The following is a 26,398-nucleotide window of genomic DNA, read 5'->3' as shown; positions in this document are numbered from 1 at the left end:
AAATAAATTAAGTTTTACAAGATTGTACTTGTATAAACTATATCAAATTAAACATCTTTGGAAGGAGAAAAGGAAGGGAAGAAAGAAAGAGAACAGTTTGGAACTCAAAATCTTATTAAAAATTAATGTTGAAAATTGTCTTTACATGTAATTGGAAAAAATAAAATACTATTTTTTTTTAAGTTTCTAGACCTGATGAACTTGAGCACATCTAGGTGAAATTGTCTAGGACACAGCAGGAGATATGGGATTGGAGTTCCAAAGAGATCAGGGCTAAAAAATATAGATTTCAGTGTCAGCTTCATAAAGATGATCATATTAGTCATGGAAACTGATGAGATTGAGAGAACTGAGAAAAAGATGTAGACAGAACTTTAAGATTTGGGAAATGGAAAAGTATCCAGCAAAAACTAAGGAAATGGACAAAAATATAGGAGGAACATGAGGAGCAAGTAGTGTCACAAAAATCCAAAAAGTAGAATAAGAAGAGAAGAAAAGGTCTGTCTATATCAAAAATACCCCCAAAAAATCAAGTAGAATGAAGAGTGAAAATCATCAGGAAAAAAAAAAAAAAACTAAAAGATTGTTGTTGACCTTAGAGAGATGTCTCAGTAAAATAATGAGGTCAGGTAGAAAAGGGAATATTTGGAGAAAAACAAATGAATATAGGCAACTATAAAAGGGGATAAATTGTATAAGATAATAATTTGAAGGAAACGTAGGGTCAAGAATGCAGGAGACCTGGACATATCTGTACAGCAGACAGTAGATAAGGAGACTTAAGATGGGAGGTGGAAGAAATGATGAGAGGAGCAAACTTATCAGAAGACATGGGGGATAGTATTACCTAGGTTAGCCTAGACAAGAAAAAGGACCACCTCTTCCACTGAAACAACTCTAACTCAACTTAAAGCAAAAGACTTGAAGAGGCTTGAAACAGTAATTTCAAAAAGAGTTGGTTGTTAATGATATCACTGTTGGAGTCAAGTTGTTTTAATGTGTCTGACAATGGCTGATCAGACCAATACGAGCTCAAAATGCTCTGCCACAGGTTAGATACAAGTAGTCTATATGAACATTTGGGGTACCTTCTGTAACTCTGCACATCCCGCATTTTTTCTGGGCTAATTCAGTTTTTCTTTGCTTATAGAGCACAGTACCTTTTCTGATAAAGATACACCATGCTGGCAGTCCTGTGTCAGTAAAGAGGGTTCACATATGATAAGATAAATCAGCAATAAACTACTGTAGCATATAGCAGCATAGGGATAGAAAAAACTGAGCTGGGGAAAAACCAAGGTAGAGCTTACCCCTAAAGTACAAATAGTGATAGGATATTAAGGCAAGAGAATTAAAAGTAAAGGACAATGCATAGGTGAATTGTTCAGTCACCAGGAAAATACTCTAAAAAGAAAATGTAGCTAGTGTGTGTAATAAACTAGAACAAAAAGAGGATAAGGAAAGAGGGATTGTTGGTCACGAAGGGGAAATATAGGTTTAGATGGGACAAAATAGGTTAAGATAGAACAGATGGATAGAACAGATGGCTGTTTATGAGCAGAGAGGAGAACTTCAGAGTTCACTATAATAAAAGTATGTAACAGTGAAACTGTTACATACCCCTGTGGGTGACTACAATAGTGATTCAGAGTTTTTGAGAGGGAAATAGTAGGTATTTTAAAGTCCCTAAAGTATAAAAGCAAAAATTAGAGTAGAAAAGAAAATCTAAGCATATTTTAGTTGCATAAATGGGCTTTTGATCTTATTTTTCAGATTTCAGTCATGCAGGGAGTTGTGTTATATGCCCCTTTCAATGCTAAAAGTCTATGATCCTAAATGCAGAAGAAAAGGAACTAGAAATCATAACTGATCACGAGATGAATATGGGTCAACAAACATTTTTTAAAAGCAAATTTTGTGAGAGAAGAGTCAACACAAATCGAGGTTCTAATTTAAAAAAAAAAGTTGGTATATAACAATACGTAAGTAATATTTTGTTTATATTTTTCAATTTTGGTCACTATTTCAAAAGTGATGAGAAAAAATAAAAGGGCTTTAGGAAACATTGAATAAGACAAACATTCAAAAAATATTTGCAGAATGAATGGTTTAAAAAAGGGGTGCAAAATAGATCCATTTCAAGGAATTGAGTGTCTAGAACGAAGAAGAAAAGTACAAAGAAACTCACTGAAAAGTTTTTACCAAGTGAAGCTGTTTTCCATATCAGAAGAAAATTAAATATAAGCAAATGAGCTTAAAAAATGAAGGATAAGGAAAAATTTCACCAACAGAATGAGAAGATAATGAAACAGGCTATAGAACCATTTACCCCAAATGATTTAGATGGCAATCTGAATAAATGGGGCTGAATTGAAAAATCTTTAGAAGCTCCTTTCAGCTCCTAAGACTTGTAAAATTAAAGCAAAATAAAAAGTGACTATATTTGATTAGGAGTGATTCACTAGAAAGTTTCATGTTTTCCAAATTTACAAAACTACTGTGGAAATAATTTTCCTAATTTTATCACAATGTACAAAAGATGCATGTAAACCTACAAGCAAATATCTTTTTTTAAAAAGAAAGAGGAGGAGACTCACAGTAGAGTAATATTCAGGAAACTGAAGAAAAAATTTGTCAGTGACCTTTCCAGCCCAAGATCACACATTTGACCTACAGTCAAATAATCTGGGCAGGAACTATAGAACAAGAATCACAGATCCAATACTCAGAATTCCAAGTTGGGCTAGTAGCACAGAATGTCTACAGCTGATTAAGAAATCAATTCTTGGCCCAAGCCAACAACAAAGAATTGATCAAAGGGGTACCTAGAACTCTGATTCAGGTTAGCCCAGCAACAATAGTGGAATCAAGCCCCTAGATTAGGGTAGCAGCTGGGGTTAAATGTATAGAGAGACTCAACTCTCAGAACTCCAATTTATGGCATGTAGGGCAACCCCATTGCAGATCTGAGCCCCAAACTAGACTAGACTAGCAGTCAAGGCCAGTAAGCACAGGACTCTTCATGGTTCTTTAGAACCAGTACTCCCAGAAAAGTGATGGTGGTAGTGACGATGGTAGTGGGAATGTCAGAGAAATAAGATCACAGCACCAAAAGAGGTCTCAGCTAGGCTAGAAATACCAATTCCATATTACTAGAAGAATGACAATATATAAACAGAAAAGAAACTGTTATGAAGTTGAGGATGCCCAAGTCACAAACTTAAAAGAGAATAACTACAAAGCACTTAGAAGCAAAGCTTCAAAGAAAAACATAATCTACCCACAAAATCAATCCTGGAAGAAATGATGCATGAATTTTTAAAAATGAGTTTTCCATTGTACACAGTAGCAGCAATACTGTATGATGATCAACTGTGAATAACAGCTATTCTTGGAAATATAATAATGCAAGATGATGAAAAATGTTATTCATCTCTAGAGAAAGAACTGAGGGAGTATGAATGCAGATCAAAGTGTATTATTTTTCACTTTCTATATATATTTTTTAATTCCTTTGGGTCTATGTCTTCTTTCACAACATGACTAATATGGTAATATATTTTGCATGATTGAACATGTATAACCTATATCAAATTGCTTACTATCTCACAGAGGAAGGAGGCTAGGATGGCAGAAAAATGATTTGGAACTCAAATTTTTTTTAATGAATATTAAAAATTGACTTTACATGTAAGTGGGGAAAATATTTTTAAATGAGTTTTTAAATGGTATTATAAATGAAATTAAAAAATAGAAGATAGCAGTGAAAAAGAAATAAGGAGCTTGGAAAGAAAATTACAGATTGGCACAAAAGCTTTATTCAAGCAACAAACTCACTAAAAATCAGAATGGATTTGAGAGAAGTTAATAATTCAGTAAGACAATAAAAAGATTAAAATAAAGTTGAAAATTTGAAAAAAATAGAAGAAAATAAAAGGTCACTCAAATTAAAAACTGACAAATCAAGGAGAAATAATTTTAAAATGATTAGACTATCTCCTAAAAGCCATAACAACAACAACAACAAAAGCTTAGATAACATATTTATGTGAAAAACATGAAAGAAAATTGCCCATCTCAATTAGAACAAGAGGGCAAAGTGAAATAGAAAGACTCCCCTGGTTACCTCCTAAAAGAAATTTCAAAATAAAAACTAGTATGTTGAAGCCAAAATCCAAACTTTCAGGTAAAAGTAAACATATTGCAAGCAGCCAGAAATAATCCAGGACTCATAGTCAGAATCACATTATTTGATGGCCACCACTATTTAGGAGCAGAAAGCTTGAAATGATATTACAGAAAGAAAAGAATATAAGTCTACAAGCAAGAAAAACTTATTCAGCAAAATACATATAATCTTACAGGGGGGAAATTAGATTATTAATGAAATTAAAGACTTCTAAGTATCCCTAATCAGAGCTTATTAGAAGCTTTAAAATACAAAGTGAAACATTAAAAAGTAAATACAGGCAAGAAATCAGTCAAGATTTCATAAGGATGAAATTTTTGCATTCTAATGTGTGTGGGGGTTTAATACAAACATCCCAAGAACTATGTTATCTATAAGGCTCTTGAAGGGACCTTTCAAATAAGCGCTTGGAAGTGATTTTTGTTCTGTTCTGATGATTTTTAAAAGGCAGAAGAAGGGGGAGGACACACTAGGGAATAAAAGAGAAATTGGGCCAGGGAAGAGAGTTATCCTATATACTGAGGGAGATACATATAGAATATATAAATAAAGGAGTAGGAAAAATTTGTTATCACTTGAACTTCACTTTGAACTGATGCAGAGTGAAGTGAGCAGAATCAGGCAAACAAGTTTTGTAATCATAACATTGTAAAGATGAAAGATTTTGAAAGATTTAAGAATTCTGATCAACACACTGATCAGCCAAAATTCCAGAGAAGCAATGATTTAAAGTGTTGCCCACCTCCTGACTAGATATAATGAGAAATGTTTTTGCCAATACAGCCAATGTGGGGCTGTTTTGCTTGGCTATGTGAACTTGTTACAGGAGTTTTGTTTTTTCTCTTTTTTCTTCAGAGAGACTTGAAAATGGTAAGAGAAAGAGTAGAAATTTGTTCATTAAAAAAAGTTAATGTTTTAAAAATAATTTTTGAAGTGCTTATTCTGTGCCTGGAGATACAAAACAAAAAGTAGTCAGGGCTTGCCTTCAAGGAGCTTACTTTCGAAAAAAACAACATGAACACTGAAAAGTGATTATCAAAGTAATTTCTTTGGTGAGGGCATCAGCAAGATACCCTTCTTGCAGGAGGTGATAACTAAACAGTATTTTGAAAGAGACTGGAGAGTCTATGAAACAGTATTTTTAAAAAAGGGGGGGAGAGTAGAGAAATGAGCTGTGTGAAGGGAGCAAGCTAATTTGGCTAAGGAGAGTAATATGTAATAAGCCTGGAAAAATAGGCTGAAAGCAGATTGTGAATGCCAGAGAAATTTGTATTTTCTCCTCAAGCAGAGATTCTCAAAATTTTTCATCTCAGGATTCCTTGATACTTTTAGAAATTGATGAGTCCCTCATCCAAAGAAGTTTTGTTTATGCTTATAACTATATTTGCCATACTAAAAATAAAAACATCTAAATATTTTTATTAAGAAGATTTTACTTCAAGGTATCATTGTCCTAGAGTAGTGGTGTCAAACTTAAGAAGAAACACATCCCGGAGGTCACATTTTGACTTAGATAACCACAAATTGACATTATTTGTATTGAACTGATTTTTATTTATTTTGTTAAATAATTTCCAATTATATTTTAATCTGCTTCTGGCCCCACTTGAAAGTTTTGTGCCTGCCCTGTGAGCACTGAAAACCATTGTCCTAGAGGCAAGATGAGTTTCTAGAGCTACTTTGGGAAGGCAGGGTAACATGGTCATACCCATGCTTTAGGAATATCATCCTAGGATGATACCATTTCAAGCTCCAAAAATTAAAGCCAAATACTCTAATTTAGCTTATGTTATATTTCAAATAAACTGCACTGAATATTGATGATTTCATTGTGTATTGTTATTTAGGCAATAAGGCATACTTTTGCACTTCAAAATATTTTGCCTATGCCTAAAGATGTTATAATTCTTTTCCTTTAACCCATTTGTTACCATAAAGTTGATACAAGTCTTTGTCTATAGCAATGATTTTGTTTAGTTTAATTTTTCAGCTTTCTCTTATTATTATTTCTGGGTACATATACCTTCTCTATCTGTATCATGGACCAATTTGGTAATCTTGTGAAGGCTACAGAGCTCTTCTCAGAATGCTTTTAAAAACTAAAGGAAATACTAAGTTTTAGTTTAATGAAAATAAAGATATTTTTTTTTTCTACCCAAGTTCATGGATTCTCTAAAATATATGTACTTCTTCATGGAAATTAATAGCTCTTGCCTTAGAGTCTTTTTCTATCTATCCCATTCAACATGGGCTCCTCTCCAAACTTCCCTATTTCTTTCCCATTATTTAGGTTTAAAATTACCTTTGACTTCTCCTATCCCCAACATATCAAAAAAAAAAAAAATCTCTCCTCAAATCTGTCCCTTATTTTCCACTCTTAAGTTACTGTCTTCATCTAGGAACTGAACACCTGTTGCCTAGATCACCACAATCATTTCCTAATGGATTTCTCTGCTTCCCAACTCTCAAATCTATACTGCCCAATGGAACCAGAAAAAATATCTTCACAAAACTCTGATTACTTGCCAGCTCAAGCCTTCAATGGTTTCCTAGTGCTATAACATTTTCTAAACTTAGTTGTTCAGAAATCTTGTGCTAAATGTCATGAAAGTAAGGGTTCCCTGGGAACACTGAGGCTAGTAATATTATCCCCATCTAAAATGCAAAACATGAAAGTATGTATCATATGGCTCTGAATCGAAGCCATCCTCTTCCCCAATATTTAGTTCATATAAACACTTGAACATAGTCTGGAATTGCATTCTTATTATATAAGGAATAACAATGACAATAACAAAGAAAAAGAAATTATTTTAAAATGAATAAAATGCCTTTATTTGATTTTGGAAAAAAAAGAACCTTTCACAAATATATTTTGTATGGAAATTTTATATGATACTTTTTCAGGACTATATGCCCATATAGACAGGTGGGAACTGCAAGTTCTGTAATATAGGGGTATTCTGGATATAGGAATTCCCTTCATTCTCTGGAACTTTTAGTAGATTACTGAATCCTAGGTTGTGGCTGAAGGAATACAGAGTTTATGAAGATGACCCAGAATCGCTACCCTAGTTTTTACCCTGGTTTTTAATATACCAGATTTGAATTCAAAGCTCTCCTGATACCAAATCCAACATTCTATCCACTGCTGCAGGCTCCCTTTAGAAAACTCTGTATTTTTTAAGAGGAATAGCCAATATTCAGACTGATAGTTTATATCAAAACTATTTACAAAAGGCAATTTGTCTATTTATACTGTTTCTTCTATGTTGCTCAAAACGATTCCCCATTTCCTTTTTTCCTCAGGCGATTCAATTATCACCAGGTTCAAGAACCACATGTATAGCTTCCAGCAATATAACTCAATTCCAAAGTGTTCTGTGGCCAAATTAAGTCGAGAAATGTAGTCCTACAGAATAAAATTTAATGTTGACCTGGCATTCAATCCCTTTTATAATTCTATTATGCTTTTCTCTTCTACTACCCCTCTGCAAGAATCCTTTGTTCATATTAAACTGATTTACTGTGTCCTGAACATACCATGTGCATTCATTCATCTGAAGCTTTGTATAGGTCTTACACTTCCTCGCTAACTAGCTTTATGTTAACACTTCATGGGTGCTGAGCAACATAATTGCTGAGGCCCAATATACTAGGAATCATTTTCTAATTCTGTCCTCAATATTTCAAAGATCCATATTTTAATCATTGTGGGTACTCTTTTAATAAAGATCATAACTCCTCTTTAATTTAGTAGAGGGTCTTTCAAAATTGCTGTGGCCACATGCAGCCAACCTGATAATGGAAGTATTAGCTTATCAAGACTGTTCCTTAGCCAGTAAATGTATAATCTATCCTTCAGAACCTTCCCAAGTTGGTGAGATCTGAAAGAACTTGTACTCCGGTGGTACAGTCTTTAAGAACCTTGGGTCATTTCAATGCCAGGAAGTGGCACAGAGTAAAGGTGACATTTAATGAAGGTGACATTCCTTGTTCTATTTTCTCACCAAAATACTTACGTCAGAATTTCCTTCCTATATTTTTATTGTGTTCATGTGATTCTTTCTCAAAGGCTCCACTCACTCAGTTACCCCATTAAGACTCTCTGCCAGGCTTTGCAACTACTTTCCTTCGATTATTGTATTATGACATCAAACTAGACATTGTTCTTAATCCCTTTTTTCTGTGCTATTCTAAAACTACAATTTGGTTCTAACACTTCAAACATCACTGTCAACCCTTTACCTATTTTAAATGCTGTAGACCTCTAGCATTCAGAATCTTTCTCCAGTTTGACCATATGTCTGAAGTCTCTCCCAAAACTCACTAAATTGAATACCTACTTCCTCCAAAACTTCAATCAAAAACTTTCTCTTTAATTATCAGAAATTAAGTCTATTAAATGACATTTACAATTAAAAAATTTTAAATATTAAGCTCAATCAGTTTACAATCTATATAATATCTGCAAATGTAATCTATTCACTATGCGGATGCCACTTCAATACCAATTCCACATAGGCAAGAGTTAAAACATAAGCATATTATTAATCAATAAAGAATTTATTTGAATCTAAATAATATGGTCTGTCTACTTTAATGTTTTGTTACTTAAATCAATAAGAACTAACACTCACATAGCACTGTAAGGTGACTGAACAAATATTGCTACTTGTCTGAGTACCCATTTCATTTATAAAATGGGTACTAAATGGTCTCTAAGGCTTGAAATCTATGAGTTGATATAATCCTCTTCTAAACCTCATAAGCAACACTGGGAATTGAAATTATAAACCCCAGTTATACAAATGAAAAAACAGAATCTCAGAAAGGTGACTTGGCCATAATAACAAAATTCTTAAGAGCCAGAGGTAGGATTTGAATTCTCTGTTTCTCTCTAGTTCTCTCCTGACTTCAAGTGCAACATTTTTTTTCACTAGACCATATTAATTCTCAATAACATAAGAAGTTGATTCAAGTTCATCAATCTATCCCAAGGTATAGAAACGTGCCAGGAGTTACAGTTATGAACCCAACACTGCAAGGATAAAAGAACTTCAAGTTCCAGGAGAAAATGGCTCCTGGATCCTTCAGATGAACTGGTGTTATGGCTCTGCTTCTGACAATTTCTATACTAAGCACGGGGCCCAACCCAAATCAAATAGATCAAAGGACTATCTAATAACCAGACTATCACTCTCCTAGTAGCAAGGTTTCTACCACTCAGCAGTTACACTGAGCAACCTAGGCTGGGACTAGGAGAACTGAAGCCATTTTCTTCCAAGTTGTACAGCAGCTAGTCAGAAAAATAGTCCTGGCCTCTCTCTAGCAAGCTTGTCTGATTTGGTATTCAAAGCTAGAGTACTGTGTACTGGCTCATAGAAATTCCTTTCCACCCAAGGTCTACAAATAATCAAGTGACTCATTTACAATAAAATTAATGTTCAGAGATAATATATGTAAAATCAGAAATCAATATACCCAGAGACAAGTAAGAAAGCTTTAAATTTATTCTGTGTTTATAACAGAGGATAAAGAATCTTAAATCATTTAGAATGCAGGGCAATTAAAATACATTACTAGAAACTGTTACACACCAGTAGACAGATGTTCTTGTGTTTCTGCTCCGAGAACTTCCTTCCAAGCATGAACTAAAGTCTGAAGATTCGAATGCTTTCTCAACTGCTTTTCTCCCAGAAACGAAGGGGAAATGGGCTGGGTAAAATTTTTTTATCTAAAGTGTATGGAAAAATAAAATCAAGCCTTATCAGATGAACAAATCAAAATCAAGACCTATTTGAGAAGGGACTAATTAAAATTAAGAACTATTTCTAAGAATGAATATGGTAATTAATGTAAACACTTTAAAATATTGCTGCAATTTTCCTCCATTCCCTTAAAGAAGGAAGGAAGGAAGGAAGGAAGGAAGGAAGGAAGGAAGGAAGGAAGGAAGGAAGGAAGGAAGGAAGGAAGGAAAGGAGGGAGAGAGGGAGGGAGGGAGGGAGAGGGGAAAGAAGGGACGGAGGGAGGGAGGAAGAGAGGAAGGGAGAGAGGGAGGGAGGGAGGAAGAGAGAGAGGGAAGAAGGACAAAAAAAGAAAAGCATTCAAGGTACTAAGTCTATATTTTATAGCAATGGTCTATGCCAATGTTATGTTCTATGTCTAAGCTAGTATCAGGTATACTCTTAAATATCTATCACTCAAACATAAATCTTCAGGGTAACCCTGTAGGTGATTTTTGAGGTAATAACAAAGGTGGCAAGGCACTTCACTGTCAACTACAAATAGCAGTTCCCTACTTAACATGGAAAGGTTAAGAGTCACTGAACCAAACTAGAAGTTACCTACAAAGTAAAAGAGGCAAATACTTGAAAAGCCAAACACTTGAAACAAGCAAAATTGTCAATCAGCAAATACCAACTTACACTATTAATAGAAATACTGACTCTTCCTAGCTAAAATCGAAAATTTTCTGGGCAAACAACTTAGTAGCTACTTAATAGCCAGAAAGAGTGTGACTTCACAATTATATTTAAGTGAGTAGATGTTTATGTAACATATATATATATATATACACACACACACATACATACATACACACTTTTATGTATAGGTATATAAGCTAGACTTATGATTTCATTGGTATAGAAAATTTCTCTCAGGAAACTCATTTACCAGTACAGATCAATTCCAGTTCTACATCACAGCCTTCGATAATGTCTAAGGCATTAGATTTTAACTGACTGGTCCAAGCTTACTGTACCAGTATTAGAAGCAGTATTTGACTTCAGGTATCCTATTTGTAGATACATAAACAGTACACATACAATACAGAAGATAATTAAGATTAGTAATAAATTACCAAAATATAGGTATGCTACAAGACTGAAAATTAATTAAAATAAAATGCTCATATGGTTTTGATGTTATATTTTAAAACAATCTCATATATTCTGATCAATACAATTAGAAGTTTTACTCTATACTGGACTAAGTGTAGGAAAAGGACCTTTAAGAATATCAATATTACTGCATCCTAATTCAAAATTGCCATAATTGGGGAGGGAGCAGTAGGAGAAAAGCATTTGTCCTGTTCAGAACGGCTATTACTGGGGAAGAATTAATGGGGAAAAATGGAGCATTTCCTCTAATCTATTCAAAATTATCAGAATTGGGGAAAATAATAGAAGAAAAAAAGCATTTCTCTTAATATGAAAAAGACAACTAAAAGAACTATCTAGTAGACTAACATTTAGGAGATGATCTGGTATATCAAAATAGACATGTCAGACTATCAAAATGAGCATGTCTGAATAGAGAAATAGAGGATAAGACATATAAACAATGTACTATAGGTATAAACCATCAAATGGTAAGCGTCACTTTCTTAATTTCTTTGTAAAAGCAAAAAAAAAAAAAAAAGTGTCGAGGACTCTTTCATTAAGCAACAAAATAATAAAAAATACAACAAAATGAGTGAGAAGGAACCAAAAAGAACAATTCTGCTTAATAGGCATGAAGGGAATTTTACAATATAATGAGTTTGAATTCGGAAAGCAACATAAGCAGCTCTATTAAATTAGACCTGGGTGAAGAAGAGTTCAAAAGTCTTCAGTGGGATTGGAAAATCTTTCCCTGAAATCCACACAGAAAAATACCTACATCAAAAAACAGGATTAATTGCAAATGAAGTAGAGACAGATGCGTTTCCAGTACACACAGGAACACATTTTTCTAACCCTGAGCGTTGGGGTTACCTCTTGCAGTGGAGAACCCAGCCCTTTCCTTTGGGAATTCCCAAAAGAAAATGCTCCATCTCCACCCCTCTCCTACTGGTCGAGCTACGCTGCCTCCTCCCTGACCCCAAGCTTCCCATGCCAGCTGCCCGCCCGCCCGCCTGGAGGCATTCTCCACGCGTCCGGGTCGGGATGACAGCCCCCTTTCCCGTCCCTTCCAGCTCTCCCGGACTCTGCCCTTCCCACGCCCAGGCTTTCCCGTGCCCTGCGAGGTGCCCATCGCTCCGAGTGCTCCCGCCTCGCCTCTCGATCTATGCCGGCCTCCGCTGCCCTCCAGCTGGGCTTCCCTGGCCCCATCCCTCGTGGGGATTCCCTAGCGCCAGCCTCAGCGGGATTCCCGGTCCCACCCCCTCCACCTCCGGGATCTCCCCAGTCCCTCACCTCCGATCCCCCGGTCCCTCCCGTAACACTGGGGTAGCGGGCTGGCCGAGCGCCATTCTCTAAGGAGACCAGACGCTCGGGTTCCTCCGGGGAGGGAACAAGCTTTCTGAAAGCTCACCTTCTCTTCCAAGCCGCCCGGGGGCCCCAAACACCAGCGGGGACCCGTTCTTCCGGCTCCGGACGGAAAGGGTTGCCGCGTGGGACAGGAAGTCCCGCCTTCTCTGTCTCGCCAGCTCTCGGTCCGATTCCCAGACGTCACGTTACGTCACCTCGAAACGAGTAGGCTGTAGGAATCCTTTGGGAGCCCCAAAGAGCACTCTCCGGCGAGGGAGGGCGAAGGTGGGAAAGGGGCGTGGCTAGGGTGCGGCGCGAACCAGAGAAAGAACAGGAGGGGGGCGGAGTTAGGTCTCAGAGTGGAAAGTAACAAACAATGAGACTCTTTCTTCCCTCTTCCCCGCCCTCAGTCTTAGACTTCAGAGGGTTTGGAGGGTTCTGAGTGCATTAGGAATCTCCCAGCAGTGTGCGTTCCCATGGCTGTCCAGTCTTTGAAGATCTCCAGTGAAGCCCGTTCTCCTTGCCCTATTACTTATATCAACTATAGATAATATATCAAATACGGGGAATAAGTATGCTACATATCATTATATACCATCCTTTATAGATTTTATCAACTATAGATAATAGGTTGATATTACTTAGACCAAAGTAATTGTTTATTGCTATTATTTCTTTATATCCAAGCCCAAATCTTCCATCCTTTGCTCTCAAAACTGACTTCTGGGGCAAAGCAAAACATCCAATACCTTCAAATAGGTTCATTCCCCCCCAGAAATATATATTTTATATACACACATATACACAACGCATCTATTATCTATAATTTATACTATATATATATGACATATTGAAGGAACTGGAAATGATCTAGAAAAATGGGGTGGGCAGGAATGATTACCATTTTCAAGGCTTTAAAAGATTATTGTGGGGCAGCTAGGTGGTGCAGTAGATAGAGCACCAGCCCCTAGATATGTGATACTTCACACTTCCTAGCTGAGTGACCCTGGGCAAGTCACTTAAGTGACCCCAATTGCTTCCGCAAAAAAACAACAACAACAACAAAAGAGTATTACTTCAGAGAGATACTAGACTTACCTTGCTTTACCCCAGAGATTAAGGTTGGGAGCAATTGGTGAAAGACTCAGGCTTAATATGTAGAAGTAATAATATGGATATAAATATTTTCCCTATCATTTATATATCACCTATATTTGGTATAATCTGTATTGGATTAAGTATATTATGTCACATTATAATATTGTATATCATGTAAATAACATTTTTTTAATAACTTTTTATTGACAGAACCCATGCTAGGGTAATTTTTTACAGCATTACACCTTGCACTCACTTCTGTTCTGACTTTTCCCCTCCCTCCCTCCACCCCCTCCCCCAGATGGCAAGCAATCCTATACATGTTAAATAGGTTACAGTATATCCTAGATACAATATATGTGTGCAGAACTGAACAGTTTTCTTGTTGCACAGAGAGAAGTGAATTCAGAAGGTATAAATAACCCGGGAAGAAAAACAAAAATGTAAGCAGTTTATATTCATTTCCCAGTGTTCTTTCTTTGGGTGTAGCTGCTTCTGTCCATCCTTGGTCAATTGAAACTGAATTAGCACTCTTTATCGAAGAGATCCACTTCCATCAGAATACATCCTCAAACAGTATCATTAGTGAAGTACATAATGATCTCCTGATTCTGCTCATTTCACTCAGCATCAGTTCATGTAAGTCTCGCCAGTCCTCTCTGTATTCATCCTGCTGGTCATTCCTTACAGAACAATAATATTCCATAACATTCATATACCACAATTTACCCAGCCATTCTCCAATTGATGGGCATCCATTCGTTTTCCAGCTTCTAGCCACTACAAACAGGGCTGCCACAAACATTTTGGCACATACAGGTCCCTTTCCCTTCTTTAGTATCTCTTTGGGATATAAGCCCAGTAGTAGCACTGCTGGATCAAAGGGTAGGCACAGTTTGATAACTTTTTGAGCATAGTTCCAAATTGCTCTCCAGAATGGCTGGATGTGTTCACAATTCCACCAACAATGTATCAGTGTCCCTGTTTTCCCACATCCCCTCCAACATTCCACATTATCTTTCCCTGTCACTCTAGCCAATCTGACAGGTGTGTAGTGGTATCTCAGAGTTGTGTAAATAACATTATTTAACTATATTTTACATGTTATGCTTCATATTAAAAAAATGCTTGTTAATGATATACTATAATTATATTATAAAATGCTATAATTTTTATTATAAGATAGTGTTATGTATTATATATTGTGTTATATAATACAGTATATATTTAATCTAGATATATATATAAATATAGATAGATAGATATATAGTGTAAGTTAAGTAATATATAAATATATAGATATATATCTCAAATATAGATATATAGATATGTAATGTAATATAGATATATAATGTAAGTTAAGTAATATATATTTTACTTAATATGTCATTTACATCAAATATAAATGATAGTTAAATGATATAGATAATATTCTTATCATAGTAATTATTTATTATCATTTTTTTCATATATCAAGCCAGAACCTTTCACTAAGTGCTCCCAGCCCTAGCCTCTGGGGCAAAACAAAATAGGTCTAGTAGCTCTCTGAAGTGACTGCCCTTCAGCTACTTGAAGATGGTTATCATATCTGCTCATCATATGCCCCCAGTTGTCTTTCCTCCATCAGCCTCAGTTCCTTCAAACATTCTCATATGATCTGAACAGGAGGCCCTTTATTATCCAAGTTGCCCTTCTCGAGATGTTTTCTAAATTATCAGCCTTCCCCAAATGTGGTATGCCCCAAACTTACAAGGACACTTTTGATATATTAGAAAACATTGGGAAGAGAAGGAAAAAAGATTTCTAAACAATTTGAAATATAGAGAAATAGAGGTGCTACAATTTGTGGTGTTCTCTTCTTTTGTATAATATATGATGGTTCTCTGGGAGCAGGTATTTTGGGGAGGTTTTCTGGAGGCAGCCTTAGTTTCAGTTCCAAGTAATAATCACTTCAAATACAGCCAGGAGTTAAAATCCAATCTTTTATTGTCTCTTCCAAAATAGCCCAGTGAGCTTTCGTTGCTAGTCTTTTGCCTCTGCCAGCTTCTGCTTCTAGCTCAACTCCGACTGCTAGCAATCTTCTAACCTGACTCACTAACTCAGCTCCTTTTAATGCTCTTTTAGAGGTGTGAATTCAAAGGTTGACTCCTCCTCCGAGAGTGGAATTATGGGAGGTGTGAATTCACAAAGTTACAGAGTTAACTGTGTATCCCCTGTACTTGTGAACTCCAATGGTGAGCCAATGTGTGAATTCTCAAAGGATTGTTTCCACCAATTCCAGTGAGTTATCACTAGGATTCTAATAACAGTTGTGGAATGTTGCATGCTCTTTTGGTCAGGCAGCTGGCTTTTGTTAAGTACCTACCACGTGCCAGACATTCTTTTAAGTGCTGTGGATACAAATAAAGTTAAGAGACAATTCCTTGCTTTCAAGGAGCTAACAGTCAAATGAGGGAGATAATATACAAAGTACAAACATGATATATACAGAACAAATTGTGGTTAATCTCATAGGGAAGGCATTAATATTAAGGATTCCTGCAGAAGATGGGATTTTAGCTGAGACTCCAAGGAAGCTAGAGAAGTTAGGAGGCAGAGATGAGGAGGGAGGGAGTTCTAAGAATGGGAGATAGCAAGTGAAAAGGAGCTGTACATCAAGCTTAATTTTCTCTCCTTTGCCTCTCATACTCTACAGGCCTCTTTTTCCAGGATATCACTCCCCTCCCTAATGTCAAGCCCAGCCTCTGCTTTGTTTTTCCCAATCCTTCCAGGTGAATTCCCCTCTTGTCTTTCTCTCCTTCCTTTGGATCCCCATCACTATATTATTAGTCACCTTATTATTAATTTAAATGTTATAATTTGTTATCATTATTAGTATTATTGATTTTATTTAAAGGGAAAATAGGTGGCTCAGAGGATAGAGCACTGGGCTTGGAATCAGTAAACTAAGAATTCCAAGAAGGGAAGGGAAAAATATTCTGACAGTCTGTGCAAAGTCACTGAAGCAGGAGATGGAAAAGCAAATGTCTCTTTGCAAATAGTCACCTCAGTAAGCTATGTACCTATTCCTATAATGCTGTCATAATGCAAAAAGGAAGTGCTTTCAGAGCCTTGCAACACATTCTTTTAAATATCTAATTGGTGTAAGTCCTATTCTTCATTATTTAAAGATAGATCTAAATTTTCGACAGTAGCTAAAAGTCATTTATAGCCACCTGATAAACATGGTGAATGGGCACTACATGGCATTCTATCTTATGCCAAAAGGTGAATGAGACTACTTTCCTTATTTTGCAAACTGGCTCTCAAAGTTTTCAAGCATTTCAAAAAAAAAATTTTTTTTTAATGAAAGAACCATTCTATCTATTCTTCAAAGTATTGTTATAAGGATCCACTAAAAAATATTCATTCAATAAGCCTGTTAAAAGTGCCTACTAGGTGCAAGGGTATTGTGCTTGATGTTAGCAATAAAAACCCAAAATGAAATACAGTCTCTCCCTCCAAGGAACTAGGGTTGGGGATTTGGGGTGGAAATGAGAGTGAGAAGGGGATGGATATAAGAGACCTTGAGGAAGTAGAATTGACAAGACTTGATCACTGATTGGATATAGATGTCAGTATAAGTGAGAGCCAAGAATAGAAAATAAATCTGAACTTGCTAACCTGAGTGTGCAAGGATGATGATGCTGATGATGACGATAATGGCAATGACTACAACTCAACAGAAATAGAGATGTTTAGAAGAGGAGCAGATAGAAGATTGTAAGTTGTTTGGGCATTTTGAGTTTGAGATACCTGTGGATATCCAAGTGGAGATGTCCATTGGCATTAGGTACATAATTGGAGTTCAGATATGAGATTAGGGCTGGATTGGAAAAATCTGGAAATCATCTGCAAATAGTAATTGCGCTCATAGGAATTGATGAGTTTCCTGAAAGATTATACAGAAGACCTGGACAGAGCCCTGGGGAAACAATCAGGGCCATACATGTCAGCTATTATTATTATGAACTGAACCCAGAATTTCAAATCTTACCAGACAAAGGCAAAGTATATGGCATTAATATTTGCCTCACATTGGTCATTGTGCCTCAGAATGCAGACAAAGATGACATTATTATTTTTTTTCTCCATTGTTGTTCCATTGTTGATTTATTATTATGCTTTGAAGCCAAAGCTTCTTAAACTTTTTCCACTCAATCTCTTTTCACTGGAGAAATTTGTACATACTCCCAGATATATAGCCATATAAAATAGGAATATAAATCAAATATTTATTGATAATTAATCATAAAGGAATTTATTTTAAAACAATTCTTTGACTTACATATATTTTACCACTTATTAAATATGAAAGTAAATCTCCATGTTAATGAGATAGATATGCTTGTTTATTTTTAACAAAGAATTAAATCTTGTCAAAATATTTGATACCTTTTACTGTTACCAAATTTTAGTCATCTCCACATTCAGTTATTCAACCCCATATAGAATTGCAACCCACAGTTTAAGAAGTTTTGCTTTAAATCACTAGCACCATCATCATGTGAATGTAATAGAATATTATTGTTCTATAAGAAACAATAGTAGGCTGATTTCAGAAAAGCCTGGAAAGACTTACATAAATTGATGCTGAGTGAAGTGAACAAACAGAACCGGGAGAACATTGTACACAGTAGCAGCAAGATTATGTGATGAGCAACTATAATAGACTTGACTCTTCTCAACAAGACACTGATCCAAGACAATCCCTGTAGTGTTCTTCTCTAAAATATAATGTTCTCTGGGAGTAGGTTTCTTGGGAAGCTTCTGGGAACAGCCTTTGTTTCAGTTCAGTGTAATAATCATCTCAAATGCAGCCAGCTGTTAAAGTCTACATCCTTTATTGTCTCCTTCAAAATAGCTCGGTTAGCTTTCTCAGAGGCCTATCTCTCTCCTTGGTTCAGAGAACTCTTACCACTAGTTCTTTGTCTCTCCCAGCTTCAGTCTCTCGTCCTCCCAATATCTCCAGCCAGCACAAAGGTAGAAGTTGGTATGAATCTGACTCCGCCTCCGAGAATGGGCTTGTGGGCTTCTGTGTCTAGCCCTAAGAGCTTCTTGCTTATATGCTGTGCACTGAGTATACTCCAATCATTATATCACTAGGAAACCATTATTTGGAGTAGGATTAAATCAATGCTAAATTAGATTTAACCATTGTCTCCTCAATTCCACTTAGTACCTTGTTTCAAGTTCTGGCCCATAACATCTCCTTGTAGGATCAGATCAATCATACTGAACCATGCTAAATTAGATAATTATTGTCTTTATTAATTCCACTGTCTTAGTACCTTGTAAGAATCATAAAAAATGCCAATACATTTAGGATGGAAAATGCTATTTGGCATCCAGAGAGAGAACTATGGAGATAGAATGCTGATCAAAGCATGCTATTTTCACCTTTTATTAATTAATTAATTTATTTTTTGTTTGCTTTTTCTTTCTCATGGGTTTGTTTTCCCCATTTGGTCTGATTTTGCTTTCACAACAGGACAAATATGGAAATATGTTTTAAATGATTATACACATATAACCTATATATCAGATTGTTTGTTGTCTTGGGGATAAGAGAGGTAAAGGAGAGAGAGAGAAAAGATTTGAAACTCAAAATCTTAAAAAAATGAATGTTGAAAATTATACAAAAATGAATGTTGAAAACTATCTTTACATGTAATTGGAAAAATAAAATACTAATGATTGAGTAATAAATAAAGAAACAAGCAAATAAACAAATAAATGAATGAATGAATAAACAAATAAGCAAATGAATAAACAAATAAATGAGCCACATCTACCACCACTACTTAGCCTTTTCAGATGAATGAATTGTTAACTGGTTATTCTTCCCCCATTTTGTCCTTAAAACACATACACACACTCCTAAAAACCAAACAATATGGAGGGAAGGAGCTCGCCTTCTGGGAAGAAGGTACAACTCAACCAAAAGAGAGAATTCTAGATCTCAGCGCAGTCTCTAATATAGCAATTTGGGGATAAGGACATGATGGAGATCTTTTCATTCCTTCTCAAAGACTTTTTCTTCAGCATCCTGAAGTGGGATTGGCATTCTCTTTCTTCCTTCTTGAAGCCAGAAGCCCAAAGCTACTGGAAGCTTGAAAAAAGCTTTTTTTTTTTTTTTTTTAATAATAGCTTTTTATTTTTTAAAATACAAAGATAATTTTCAATATCTTATGTTCCATAATTTTAATAACATTTTGTGTTCCATAATTTTCTCCCTTCCTCTCCATCTCCCTCCTTCCCTAGACATCAATTAATCCAATATAGGTAAAACATGTGCAATTCTTCTAAACATATTTCCATATTTATCATGCCACACAAGAAAAATCAGATCAAAAAAGAAAAAAATGAGAGAAAAAAACAAGCAAGCAAATAACAACAACAAGATGAAAATATTATGTTGTGATCCACCTTCAGTCCCCACAGTTCTCTCTCTGGATGCAGATGGCACTTTCCATCCTGTCTATTGTAATTGTCTTGGATCATCTCATTGTTGAAAAGAGCCAAGTCCATCACAGTTGATCATCACATAATCTTGTTGTTGTACAAGGTTCTCTTGGTTCTACCCACTTCACTTAGCATCAGTAGCTTGAAAAAAACTTAAAGAAGACTCATTAATTCTGCCCCATCCTTCATGTAGCATAGGACATTTATCTTGTCTATTAAAGAGGAAAGAATTCCACACCAATGGGCCTTGGGACTGAGATTACAAAAGTAAATAATTTGAACCAGACTATAGCATTCTATATTTATTACATCCAGTTTCATTTTAGCTGACAAAAGAAAATAAGCATATTAGCATCTTCAAATAATAGATTTTAAAGTGAAATGGATAGGAGATGCCATCTTAGTGCAACTTCCCCATTTTTCTGATGAAGAAGTAGGTTCAGAAAGGTTCAGTGACTTCAAGTACACACTGGTAATAAGTAAAGGTGGGATATGACTTATCTTCTTGAGTCTGAATCTGGCCTCAGATGTTGCCTAGCTGTGTGATCCTAGACAAATCACTTATCCCAGTTTATCTCAGTTTCCTCAACTGTAAAATGAGCTGGAGAATGAATTAACAAACCACTCTAGTATCCTTGCCAAGAAAACTCCAAATAGAGTCAACTACTAAACCAACTAAACAAAACTCAGCTCCAAATCTAGTGATCTTTCTGCACAGAATTCTGCCTCCCCAGTCATTTGTTAAAATTGGAGAAAAGTTCTTATTTCATAGCCAAGTGCCAAACCAATCTATCCTGAAAAGCAGATTCAAATCCAGCCACTACAGAGACTCCTGGGACCCAGAACATTCTGCATCATGCCTATTTCTAATCAGTTTTTAAAGCCTCAAAGGACAAATGCTCTTTCTGACCACTTCCTGACCAAGATAACTGAGCCATATTTTTTTTTAACTATTAACCCAAATACAATGGAAAGCCCTAGATATAGGTGAGGAATATATTCAATAGTGGGAATAAAACCTAGCTCAAGGTAAAACAAAAACAACCAAAGGAAAAAAACCCTCCTTATTTGGAATAGCTTTTTACAGCTATTTCAATGTTGTTACTGAAAGCTGGCTCTCCAACACATCTATTTAATTACATCAAGAAAGATGGTGTAGAGAATTAGCAGCAAAAGCCCTATTTCCCTCTGCAGTTTCAAGGTCCCTCAGTGATTTTCCATCTTGGTTAAATACATCAAATATATTTTTGGGGTGGGAAGTTGGAAAGGGAGAAGAAATACTTTTGCATTCTGACTTTCAGAATTTAAGAGCAGTTCTTTGAACTCTTTCCAGTCTTAAAAAGAGGTATGTTGTTATTGTTCAGTCATGTCTGATTCTGTGATCCAATTTGGGGTTTTCTTGGGGGAGAACTAATGGAGTGATTTGCTATTTCATTCTCTAGATAAATCTTTCTGATTCCAAATCCAGCACTCTGTCCAGCGTACTATCTAGCTGCCCTTTCTCCAAACCCCCCTCCAAAAAAAAGGTAGGCAGAACAAAGGAGAAGCATTAGGGATGTCTTTCTGTGTGTTATATAGAATAATTTTGCTGCTTTTCTCCAAACTCTGTAATTCACCATTTTAGCTACTCCTCCTAGCTTTGTGCCATTTGAAAACTTGACCTGTATATGTACTATGACTTTAGCCAAGTTGTTAAGTTTAAAAAAATTTTTTTTTCTTTTGATTTGTTTTGAATTTTATTTCTTCCAATTCACAAAAATCCACCTTCCCCTCCAACATCTTTAAAAAAGAAAACAGAAAAAGAAAACCTTTGTAATAAATATGATTAGTCAAACAAACCAAATTCCCAAATTGGCCATGTCTTTATAAAATAATAATAATAATAATCGCCTATCAAATCTCTGTGGAAGAAGCATGTTTTACCAAGAGTCCTCTGGAATTATAATCAGTCTTTTCATTGATAAGATAATGATGACTGATAATGATGAGAGCCAGTAGCATATGAAGATTTATAAAGGCCTACATAGATATTATCTTATTTGATCTTCATAACAACATTGAGAGGTTGAGTCCTATTAATATCCTTTTTACAGATGAGGAAGCCAAGTCAGAGAATTGTTAAATAACTTGCCCAGGGTAACACATCTATTGTGTCTGAGGCTAGATTTGAACTTAAAATTTTCTGATTCCAGGACCAGAGATCTATCCATTTCTCTATTACTTGCTTGACATCTTTCAAAGTTGTTTGTGTGAATTATTGTCTTTGTATATAAATTGTTCTCCTAGTTCTGTTCATTTCAGTCTGTGTGAGTTCATATAAATTTTCCCAGAGTTTTCTGATAAGATTAAAAAGAAGGAAATCTTTACTGCTTGTGAAAGATGTGAGCAGACTACAGAATTGTATTTCCATATAAGGACAAAGACTTAGAAAAAGGTCATGTCAGATGACCAAGTTAGTTGTACAAAACAAGATATTGAGCTGCTGAACTAAAAAACTGATAAAAATCACCTCAAAAAAGTGGGTGAAAGGTAACTGCAATCATAAGCAAACATTTTTGCTTATGCTTAATGAATTAATATCGACTTCTCCCCAAAGGAGGAGTTTTGCATCATTTTTTAAACATGAGTTGTGGGATGAGGGAGGGGGAACATGTCAAGGAGGAACATGCAATGGAAAGACCAAGAAGTCTATTAATTTGCCCCAGCCAATTGGGGTATGAGGGAGGGATCTTGCTTTTCAGGATAGGAAATAAAAGGCTCATTCCCGAGTCAATAAGCAAGCATCCAGCCAGGGACTGCCCCAGTTTCTTGCAAGAATCTTAAGTAAACCAACTTACTTCAAACACTCCCGAGTCCTTTTTATCTTTGTAGTATTTTTCTAACATGGGGAGGAGAGAAGGATAATGGCATCTATCTTTATGAGGGAGGATTCCCATTTTGTAAATACTGGCCATTGCTTTCACAGCTATCTCCAGTTGCCCTTATTTTTATCTGACCCCTAGACCCAGATGGCTCTAGAGGAGAAAGTGAGGAAGTAACCTTATATATCCCTCCCTCATTTCAATCTAGTTCACTTGCATGTCATGGCATGTCCTCCCCGATGTCACGGTCCTCTTCAAAGGACAAATAATAATGAATACATGTAGGAAAATCTTTTTATGTACAATAGTCTTTTCTCCCTTATAACTCTCTCCCAACCAGCTAGAAATCACAATAATCTGCTTTCCACTTAGCAATCCAACTCATCAAACCTTTATTAAAGTACCTATTATACTCAAGGTACCATTTTAGGCATTGGGGATAGGAAGATGAAGTTCCTACTCATATAGTTTTTGGGGAGATTGGGGAAGAGAATGACAGGAGAATACAACATGCATACAAATAAGTAAAAACTTATTTGAATTGGGGGGAAAACCACTAACAGGTAAAATCAGGAAAGGAGATGTAGGATATGAAGGTATATAGACATATGAAATATTTACCTATGTATCTTTGGGAATCTTATTTACACTAACTGGGTTAACCTTAATTATCTTCAATTATAAAATGAGGGAACTGGATTCTAGTTTGGTTTGATTTTTTTCATTATGTGACTCTTTTCAATGAAAAACTTAGACTATATATAAAATTCTAGTTTTGGGTTGGTCAGTTATTCTATTGGAGAGGAAATTTTTTTATTCATATTATTTCCATTATTAATCCAAACTTAAATATTTTCTAAGCAAAGTTATTCTACTTCATTAACTACTTGTATGTTTTTTTTAACTTATATTTCTTTTTTTAATCAAATATTAGAGTTTTGAAATTATTCTATTCTGCCACCTTCCTGTTTTGTTCCTCTCATCCAGTTTCTTTGAAATGTTTAGCAAGTTAGTTAATACAATGTTCTGAAACTTTTGTTAGCATTAATTTATACTGGTTAGAGAACTGAATTGTTTTATATACTTGTCTCTTTGGATGGAAGTCTCATTATTTGCAGAATTTCTTCTTTTCTTATTTCCTTCCTTCCTTACCACTTTTTTTTTTTTACTTAATAGCATTTTATTTTTTCTCAAATAATGTAAAAATAGTTTTCAACAATCTTTCTAAAATTTTTGAGCTCCAAATTTTTCTCCTTCTCTTCTTTCTTTCCCTGTTCCCCAAGACAGTAAGCAATCTAAGACCGGTAATATATGTACAATTAAACATATTTCCACATTAGTCATGTTGTGAAAAATACTCAGAACAAAAGGGGAAAACCATAAGAAAGAAAAATAAAAAATAAAAAAACTATGCTTCGATTTGTATATTCAGATAGTTATTAGTCTAGATGTGGTTGGCTATAGAATTTCTTAAAAATGTTTCTCTATAAAGTCTTTACAGTCTTAATGCTCTTTATATAGCTCCCTCTTGCCTTCAGAAAACATATTGACTTTACCAGTTAATTTTGCACATGTTACATTCTAATTATTCTGATTAGTCTCTTGTCCTATATTAAAAAGTTCATATAATCTGGATTTATTTATTATTCACTGAATTATATATTCCTTTTAGCAAGTTAAATCTTTTTCTACTTTAAAATTAGTCACAATATGTTATGTCTAACTTAGCTATAATATGTCTAGTCATCTAAATTCTTGGTTTTGCTATTGTTGTTGAGTTCCTGTGAATTTGTATTTATATTTTATCATTCTTTTTTTTTTTTTTTTCCTAATTCTAGAGATCTTGTTTGACAATTCCCAGGAATGTAATATTCATATGAACAGCTAGGTGGCACAGTGAATAGGGTCCTGGATCTGTATCAGGAAGACATCTTCCTGAGTTCAAATCTGGTCTCAGCACATACTAGCTGTGAGACCCTGAACAAGTGACTTAATCCCATTTGGCTAAATTACTCATTTATAAAATGACCTGGAGAAGGAAATGACAGACCACTCTAGTATCTTTGCAAAGAAAATCCCAAACAGGTTTACAAAGAGTTGGACACAACCAAATGATAATAATATTCATAAGATTATTTTTCTAAATATTCTGGGATATTACTCATTCTGAGATTGAAACAAAGTAACAATGCAACAATCTGTCACTTTAGTCTATATACTTTCAATTTTTAAAAATATATCCTTACATATTTAACCTATATTTCCAACTGTCCTATATTGTGTACAAAGATGTTTGTTTCCCTTTGTAATAAGTTTCCTATTGGTTAATTTTATAGATTTTTTTTGAGATTTCCTATCATATTCTCCATATTGTTCAATCTTCCTACTTTATTGACAATTTAATGAAATTATACAGTGAAACAATTTGTTTTATAACTCATTTGGGATCATTTGGAATATGGAAACTATGTCTAAAGATACTGTAATTTATATGAGCTGGAAAAGACTTTTCATTGATAGGCTTCTTTTCATTGATAGAAAGAAATTTGGCACTTCGTACATAATTACTAGTAAAGAAAGGGTATATATATTGCTACACTCCTCAGATATAATGAATTTTATCAAAGTCGTTTAAAATAAGCTCTCGATTCCCTTGTTCCAGAGGGATGACAGAAATCCCTTCCCCATCCTTATTCTTTGTGAATGTTGGGCTTGCAGAGAAACTTTCCTCCTCTTCACAAAAGACCTGGAAAGAAAGGGGAAAGAAAGGAGAGGAAAAGATAGATAGTAATGTTCATTCCTATACCAGTGTTTAAGATCATTTGTTTTAATTCAGTTTAATTTCAAATAAAACTATTGTGATGCATCGGTTGTATATCTAAATAAAAGGACACTAAGGCAAACAAACTGAGAGAGTAAGTTCTCCAGTGGGTGGGGGCTACTATCTCAAATATTAATATTTCAATTCCTAGACTTGGAACCAGGAAAGAAATAGCTTGATCAAGAAAGTAACGCTACCGTCCAGCAGAACACAAAACTGAAAAGTGACTGGTAGTAGTAAAACAATGATTTGTTCAGGCATTGAGTTCTCTCTAGTGGCCAGTGGGGCTATAACAGCCTATTGAAGGGTTGTCAGTCCATAAAATGGCATGCCACCTCGTGGCTGACTCAGATACTGAGTCCGATACTAAGATATTGAGTCTCAGACACTATACTCTGAATTATTCAAAAACTCCTCTCCTGAAGTGACAATGAGCTGAAACCAAAAATGGTGAAATGTTCTTAACTTTGAACTTGCCCCCTGAGGGTACAATTTTATAAACAGGATAAGCGCTAATAACTAAATATACAATTCCTTTCCTCAGTGGAATTCCAAACTAAGTATATATGATTTCCTGACTATATATACCATCTAACACACTCCTCAGATTTTCTCAGCAGATCTCTGGCAGTTAAAGTCAATGAAAATGTCATACGTCTAATGAAGAATATTTCCTTAACCCACTGAAAAA

The 26,398-nt window shown here is 35.3% G+C and overlaps 1 protein-coding gene across 1 annotated transcript in view; it reads right to left on the bottom strand.

Annotated features, from left to right (window-relative positions):
- The window catches only part of DISP1 (dispatched RND transporter family member 1), a 244,296-nt gene extending 231,785 nt beyond the window's left edge, over positions 1 to 12,511 (bottom strand). Inside the window, exon 1 of the mRNA XM_051993364.1 lies at positions 12,370 to 12,511. The gene's annotated coding sequence lies outside the window, so the exon portion shown is untranslated. The remainder of the gene's footprint in view (positions 1 to 12,369) is intronic.
- Positions 12,512 to 26,398: the final 13,887 nt, after the last annotated feature.

This window comes from Antechinus flavipes, chromosome 4 (assembly GCF_016432865.1).
Source record: "Antechinus flavipes isolate AdamAnt ecotype Samford, QLD, Australia chromosome 4, AdamAnt_v2, whole genome shotgun sequence".
In the NCBI taxonomy this organism is placed as follows: Eukaryota; Metazoa; Chordata; class Mammalia; order Dasyuromorphia; family Dasyuridae; genus Antechinus; species Antechinus flavipes.
Note: the sequence above shows the minus strand (reverse complement) of the source record. Positions and strands in the feature narration are given on the sequence as shown.